The sequence below is a fragment of the Numida meleagris genome, chromosome 3 (assembly GCF_002078875.1).
Source record: "Numida meleagris isolate 19003 breed g44 Domestic line chromosome 3, NumMel1.0, whole genome shotgun sequence".
In the NCBI taxonomy this organism is placed as follows: Eukaryota; Metazoa; Chordata; class Aves; order Galliformes; family Numididae; genus Numida; species Numida meleagris.
In genome coordinates this window covers 78,272,735-78,280,778 of record NC_034411.1, presented here as the reverse complement: position 1 = coordinate 78,280,778, position 8,044 = coordinate 78,272,735, and the positions used below count along the sequence as shown (strand labels likewise).

The 8,044-nt window shown below is 45.1% G+C and overlaps 1 long non-coding RNA gene across 1 annotated transcript; it reads right to left on the bottom strand.

Moving 5' to 3' along the window:
* LOC110397091 lies at nucleotides 373-1,780 on the bottom strand. Its single transcript, XR_002437536.1, has 3 exons — nucleotides 1,563-1,780; nucleotides 1,382-1,460; nucleotides 373-563 (listed from the first exon to the last, which is right to left on the bottom strand). It is a non-coding gene; the product is annotated as an uncharacterized LOC110397091 (long non-coding RNA).

Below are 8,044 nucleotides of genomic sequence, written 5' to 3'. Positions count from 1 at the left end.
TAAAGCTTCTCATCTATTTCTAGTCAGGTATTTGGAAGCTCTTCTGCCTTCTGCCCCAGTGGGAGTGAAGGATTACCCAACAACTGGCATGATTTTCAGAGAAAGAAAAAAAAATCCAGGTGTCAGACAGCAGAGCTGAGATCTGGCTGAGAATCAAGTTTAACAAGGAGGCTGAAAAGAGAAAATAGGAAGAAAAAAAAAAAGTCCGTTCAAAGCAGCTCAGGAACAAATATCCATCTAATGTCAGCAAGTCATTTTTATGAGCTCTTTTGTGAGGTCTTTGGAGTTCAAGCCACTAGGAACCATCAGTGGTTCACAGACCCCTGCCTTTTCCCAATATATGGAAGGATATCCCAACACCAAGAGCTGCTGCCATACCCGACCATCTTGAGGAAGAACCTTCTGGGCTGATAATCAGACTCTGAAGGGCCAGGATTCTGTAAACACATCTTGCCAGACTCTGTGAAGGAAGTCCTGTGGAATGGCCCCATCATGATCAGGAGTTGAGCCCTGCTGAAGAAACGTCTGTGCTGCTGATGAATCAACCAGCATCATGCACGCTCCTGCAGAAATGGAAATCGGGCTACAGCAGACTCAGTAGGTATCTTTAGGACTGTTCTCATCTCCCCCTGGTGTAGTAGCAGCACTTGCCTCTGAGAAAGTCTCATACCCAGCTCTGACAGGTATGATTTCTAAAGAAACTGTAGAAATCCCGGGATCCCAAGTTTTGAAGAGAAGCTATTTATTATGGCTCAGGTGTAGACACCTTCTTGTGCATCCCTTCTTCCCTCCTGTCCACGCAGGCCCACCTCGGTTCCATCCTTCTCTCCAAGTACCAACCCAAGGAGGCCTTCCCAGGCCTGCCAGATCTAGCCTCAGGAGGTCTGCTGATAGTGCTGACTACCACTCCCACTTCCCCTAATCTACACAGAGTTATTTCCCAAAGTGGGATCTTCAGCAGACTCTTGCAAGGCCAGTGACTCGCTGTTGTTTTGGGTTTAAGGAGAGTAGCATGCAAAGGTGCTTCTACTACTCCCTTTCCAGGACAACAAAGGTTGGTCATTGCCCCACACAAGGACCAAGCGCTAAGACATCCAAACATGGCTCCAATCTTTCTGTTAGTCTAATTCCAGGATCTTTAAACTCTCTGGCCCCTGCCCTTTGCACAGCCTTCCAGCCTCAGAGGTGCAAGAGAAACTTAGGTGCTTACCAAATTGAACTTCAGCCAAAAGGAGCTCCAGCTGGTCCCAGACCAACTTGGATGGTGACTGAGTGACTGAAAGTATTGTATTAAATATATGGTCTCTTTCCTGGGTCTTTCTATGGCATAACATCACATGAAATGTGTCTTCTGCAAATGTGGCCAGAGCAAAATTCGTACCTTTGGATACCTGTTCTTGTTTCCAGGGAGGGACCTAGATAAGGAGGAGTTTCTCAAGTTGCTCATCACTCACTGCAGACTAGAAATAGATACAGCAGAGACATACCATTAACAGGTTGTCTTATGCAGCAGGAGCTGATCAGCAACCAAGCTGGCAGCAGCACAATGTCATACTTCTCACCATCTAACCTGCAGGTAGCTTTACTCCTAAGTAGGATGTGAAGATAACACAGTGCACTCACACAAGGGCACAGAGAAGAGTAACAGCAAAGCTACAAATGTATAAAACAAGGAAAGGCACTGCCAAGATTAAAGATAAAAATATATAACATTCCTTATTCGCTTCAGTATCTTGCTTGTGACTGGAAGCTAGCTAACTGATTTTACAGCTCACTCCATGCAGGCACCTCTCAGAGAGCTGTCAGAGCAACAGCCTTTTTCTTGCAGTGGGATAGGGCAGGCTCATACAGGGCAAGTGCTCTGGGCAGGCTGCAAATTGGAGATTTGCAGCAGCTGTAGAAGACCAAGCACCTACGCATGCCCTGTGCTAGTGAAAAGCTGATAGATCTGTAACAATTTTCCTCTGGCTCTGAGACAGAACCCAAGCTGTGGATGGGCAATAGGGGTCTTTGTTTAAATCCACTCCTTTGTGGCAGTGGGATTTAATTTATTGAGCAGAGAAAGAAGTGAGAAAAACCAAGGTGTGGGTAACTCACATCTCAAATCCTGTACTGGATATGTATGTTCTGGGATAATGCAGAAGCCAGCACACACCAGTGAGTATTTTAAGACTGGCACGTTCAGGTGGGCAGGAGCAGAGCGGTGACACAGGATGCTCAGCAGTGTGGGTCCTTGTGCTCTCATGTGGGCACCACCTCACCAATAACAAAGGATGGCCTGCAGGGTGAGAGAATTCTGCTAAGGGCTGCTCTGAGCAGGTATAGGAGGTTCCCTCCGCTGCCAGCCAGTAGGTAGAAGGCTGTAGATTTAAGTTTTTCAAGCATGGCTTAGGGATCCAAATGGCAGTAGGAGCAGAGGCTGCTGTAGCGATGCAAATTGCTTGTATTTCTGCTGCAAAATTAGTGCAGCAAACTGCAAAGCAGAAAGGAGTCTAAATAACTGCTACTTGCATTGTACGAGGAGATCTTGAAACTCACGATAGAAGGGTTCTCCAGTAGTAGTCCACCTTTAGACATCACAAGAGAGGCTGGCATCTACAGTGAAGAAGGATGGGAAGGAAACAAAGTGTGACTGCAATACTTACAGATCACTAAGGGCAGCAGAGAGGAGAACCAGGGCTTGCCATCAGAAACCGGACCAACTCCATGCTCCTGAGTGCAGAACATAGGCTGAACCTGACTGCAGGAAGGCAGGCGTTGAGGACAGAGTGCTACTGTCAGCGCTTCACTTTTTGCTCCCAAAGTCACGAAAAAGCAAAGCTTAATTACATGGCAGCTGTGAAGGCTTAAAAAGCATCTGTGAAACTCAGAAGAAGAAACATTAAACAACTTCTCTGTAGATTTGCTCGCAGCAGCTCCCATATGGTAGGAGGACTACTTGAGGAGATTTTCCAGCTCTCTCCCATGACACGTGGATTATTCCATAATGTAGAATCTGAATTTAGGGTGGAGAAAGTTAGAAGAAGGATTTTTTCTGGTTCCCGTATTTAAATCCCAACTTTTAAACTTTTTTTTTCAGTAGTTGCTCTTTTATCTTCATAAAAAGCTTTACTGAATTATGCCAGGTGGCTAATTAAAAATTATGTTATAGAAAATAAATACATGTAACAGTATATAGAACTGTTCAGACAACAGATTCTACAAAAAATCTTGAAGCATTTGAAAAGTTGTTTTAACAAGGTAACCATAAACGGAGTTTGTGTGCAAAATTAAAAAGCTATTGTAGATTATAAATCCCACAGGGACTCATAGCTACAGCTGGTATTAGAAAACTGGGCCTAGCATACAGCTCTCTCTTTCTTTGTTTCACTTGGGAGGTTTAGTTTATTAAGGATATTTTGAACTTCATACACAAACAGAACAAGAAACAAAACAAAACCAATACCCCTAATAAAGGTCTTTCCTCTATGGAGACAAAAGTTGTATAAGGGGTTTGAATAATATAATTCTTGAATGGGAGGATTGAAAATGTCAGACTCTTACATTAGATGGAATAAGTAATAAATGTGAATTTTAACATTTTTTTCTGAAAGTATCTGCAAGTCAAAGAATGAGAACCACGCAACTCAAACTCATAAAGCTTAGAAACAGTTCCAGCCCCATTTCTAAGCCTGCCAGTAAGTGGTGACCACAGCCATTCTTTTGCCAAAAGATACGAACTCCAGAAAAACTTTTAACAGTCTATGAGCATTCTGACTGTTTCAATTTGTAGGTTAAGCCCAGGATTATATCTCAGAGAATCATTTGAGTTGAAAGGGACCATCAAAGGCCACCTAAGCCAACTGTCCTGTAATGAACAAGGACACCCATGGTTAGATTTGGTTGCTCAGAGCCCCGTCCAGCCTGACCTTGAGTGTCTCCAGGGATGGGGCATAGCTGTGTTTAGAAATCCCAACGTACATTGTTTTCCATGCTCAGCCAGTGCAAGGCAGGTCCCCCAGCATGTGGTGGACTTTCAGTTCAGACCTGGTGCTACATTCTACCTTTTTCACCATCAGCAAGGTTTTCCTTGACCCAGAGACAGTTCCTGTGCCCTGCAAGAAGAAACTCACTTTCTTACCTGGATCCAGGGAGGAAAGTCAGGTATGAAATTCAGGTGCTCAGGACCAAACATGCCATTCACATTTTCTCATCGCCCCTGCACAAGAAGGGGGTCATGTGCAGAACTCCAAGCTGGGTTAAATTAATTCCACCTCTGAAATTATGTGTGCTGTTGCTCTGTGGTTCCAGCCCCATTTTCTAGATTGTTTTGCTGTTCAAGTGAAAACAATGGTCCTCCTTAGCAAAAGGACGTTGTCAGTGGAGGGATGTAGAATAACAATTGAAAACACAACAAAGAGCAAGAGCACTGCGTCTTGGCTCACACATTGGATCAAGTGAGGTAAATTCATTGTACCGTTTGTGTTGCTCTTTTTAGTTGAATCCATTTCCAAACAACAGCTGGTGCGCAGCAAGTTTTTGCTATTGAATCACTTTTTCTCCTCGTGGTCATTAATAATTTTCCTAAAAAGGAAACAGGCCCCTGGATGCCCCTGGATGCTCCTTGCAGGCAGCACAGTGCTAATGGCTCCCACCCGCCGCTGCCTGCCCGTGTGTCCGCACAGGGAGCTGGGGCCCTGCTCACACCTGCTCATGGTGCTGCTGCTCTGCCAACTTCATAGAGAGGCAAAAGCAACATGCTTTTAAATGCTGGTCCAAATCGCTTGGCGTCTGCTTGGGTTTCTTGTGGGAAAGTGAACAACTCAGAGCCTTCTTTAGGGCCACAGTTTTGCACCACCCCAAATGTTCTCTTCGTGACGTTGTGCAGGAGGGTGTTGCCAACTTGAAGAGTTGTTGTGGAGCTGTGGAGGTCAGAGTCTGATGCTAAGGATATCTTGAATCATTAATAAAAATTGAACAAAAGCATCATACAGAAAACTAACCGCCCAGCAGAGCTGAACCTTATCATCATCCCGATGCCCTGGAGGGAGGGTACCATTCTCCAGCATCCATGTGACCCCCGCCCCAGCCCCAGAGAAACTGAATCTACCATCAGTGTCCCCCTGGTGACACTGCTCATCCTGGCAGTGCAGGGAGGCTGCTGTGGGCTGGGTGGCATTGCCACCAGACACTCACCTCAGTGCAGAGTGAAAGATTTCAGTAATAACTCTGAAACAAACTCCACCAGGGAGTGACTGCGTGCCTAAAAATGCTCACCCAATGCCATTTTTTGTGCCTGAGGTCTCTTAGCCCCATTGTCAGGACTGTCAGGTGTGACACAGGGAAAGCAGTCGCCCTTCTGGAATAGAAACTGGAAGTCAGATAGCAAAGCAAGGGCAGCTCTGTTGGCTCCAGACACACGTGTTTAGGCACCTGAATTGTTCCCAGAGGACCTGAAGACATGCCCTTCATTTGCTGTATTGTTCGAACAGCGTGCTCTGTAACAAAAATAGACACAGAGGACACATAAAGCAGAAGTTGAAAACTACGTATCATCGAAGAATCATTTTCACCATAACACTGCATGGTTTCTGGACTGGAAAGAATGTCACCTACTTTGCTATCATTGTTAATACTCCTTTTTATGGCTGCTAATGCTTTCCAGCTCTACAGACTCCTCTCTGACTCTTGAGGCACTTTCAGGCTAGTTAATCTTGTCCCCTTGAAGAACAGATAGCTGTCAACATGCTTGGCACGTGGGGTGTCAGCAATGTTAAACTCAGCAGCTGTTATCCCATACAATTCTGGGGCAGGACCAAATAAGTAAATCCAGTTTCCCCATTTTTCATGCTAGCTTCAGACAGGCACCTTCCTGAATACTACTGTGTTCTTGGAAAGAAGACAGACAACAGTGACAATTCCTCTCACCCTCCCCCTTTTTTAGAAAATGAGGAGGTCTCAGTGGGTAAAATGATAAACTCCTGCAGGGATTTTTACAGGTGTTTCACATAAGTTCTTCCTCCCAGGCTGAGTCATGACTTCATCAGGTCTGGCTTCACCAAAACCTTTCCAACTTTTCATCTCCCACTTTCCAGAGCAGAGGTTTACAATACAAAGGTATGCTTAGAGTCAAGCATGGTCCAGCCAGAGAAAGCACTGCTTCAGCAAATAGCTTGGGTGTCCTGCTGGCAGAGAAAGGTGGAACATACAGAGTATTCCTCTGGTTTCTGTTTGCTTTCTGTAGCAACAACATTGTTATTATTATACTGGAGTGACAAAGCCTCATCCAAATCTCAATTATCCAAAATGAAACGTTGTTTGCATGCAGAGGTGCTGTGCACGACTCACTGCTGGATGGCTCTTCACTGCATGCCAACAGGAGCATTTAGGAGCAACACTTGTGACAGAGGATGGATAAGCCCAGCAAGCGCATATCAAGTCACTAAAGGCAAAGTGCAAGAACATGAAAAGCTGCTCAGAGATTCAGCATAGGCACTGGGAGGTCAGGAAAGCCTTCTCTTTCACTTTTAGAGCACACTCCATGGAGTGCAATGTACTGCATCTCCTGGGTGTAGCAGGGACCTCTTCCAGCTGCTGTTCAGCTTAGTGATGGATATTAGAAAACACAAGCTGGAAGGAAGCTCCTGGCAGGAGCAGCTGAGCAAGCTGGTGACTGTTTCTGAATGCCACTTATTGTCTGATAAAGTAAAAATGAAGATCAAAAGATGTTTGTTTAAATGCTGAGCTGTTAATGGAGGCAATATAAAAAATGATTGTATGAGCTGTTCACCTGTCTCTGCTACAGAGCAGTTTGGGAACAGCGATGATTAGGGCTTCTTCAGCATCCCTGCTTCAATTCACTAGCATGGTCCTCAGCATCCTCAATGGGACTTTTCAAGAGATCTGACACATACGTGAAAAGTACAGGATTTCTCAAGCAATTCCAAGTGAAAGGGACTCTGGTGTGCCACTTGTCACCCTGCCTCTCCTGCTCTTCTGAAAAACTGCTTTAAGGTCATTCCTCATTGCTCAAAGGCACTGAGCAAACCCAAGCCTTCTGCTTTCATTTCATCTCTCTCCTCATTAGATCTCTCTCCTCTATTCTCCTTCACCCTTGGGTGACCTTCTAGACCTTAGAATGATAGAATCATTTCGGACTGCAAGCACACACTGCTGGCTCGTGTTAAGTTTTTCCTCTACCAGGTCTGCCAAGTCCTTCTCTGCAGGGCCACTCTCAAGGAGTTCTCCCAGTCTGTACACATACCTGGCATTGCCCTGACCCAAGTGCTACACACTGCACTTGGCCTTGTTGAACCTTATGAGATTTACCTGGGCCCAACTTTCAAACTTGTCACGGTCCCTTTGGATGGCATCCTTTCCTTCTGTTGTATCAACTGCACCACTCAGCTTGGCGTTGTCTTCAAATTTGCTGAAGGTGCATTTGATCCCATCATCTATGTCACTGATAAAGATGTTTAAGGGTACCAGTCCCAAGATGGACTCCTGGGGAAGATAACTCATCACCAGCCTCCACCTCGACATAGAGCCATTGACAACAACCCTTTGGCTGTAACCATCCAACCAATTCCTTGTCCACCTAGTAGTGGTGGACACCTAGTCTCTCCAATTTAGAGAGAAGGATACGGTGTGGAACCACATCAAGGGCCTTGCACAAGTCTAGGTATAAGACATCAGTTGCACTTCCTTATTCTACCTTGCAATTCTCCACATATTCTTGGACAAGACATAAGAATATATCTTGAATACAGTGCTCTTGTCATGAAGAGGAATGCTCCATGCAGACTACCGTTCCTCTCTAGACTAAAGTGACCTGTGTGGTTGTATAAGCACGATCAGAAACTAAGAAGGAAGAAAGCCTTTGGAGGCTTTGGTCACCAAGGCTTTTGGTTGGATACCTTGGAGATTTTAAGGAATGGACCCACTGCCTTCACAGTTCACTTGTTTCAACATTAAATATCCTCATGCATCAGTACAGTACCTATGAAGCAGAGATTGAACAGGCTGGCAACTTCATGATTTTTAGCTGCTGCTTTTGAAACATAAT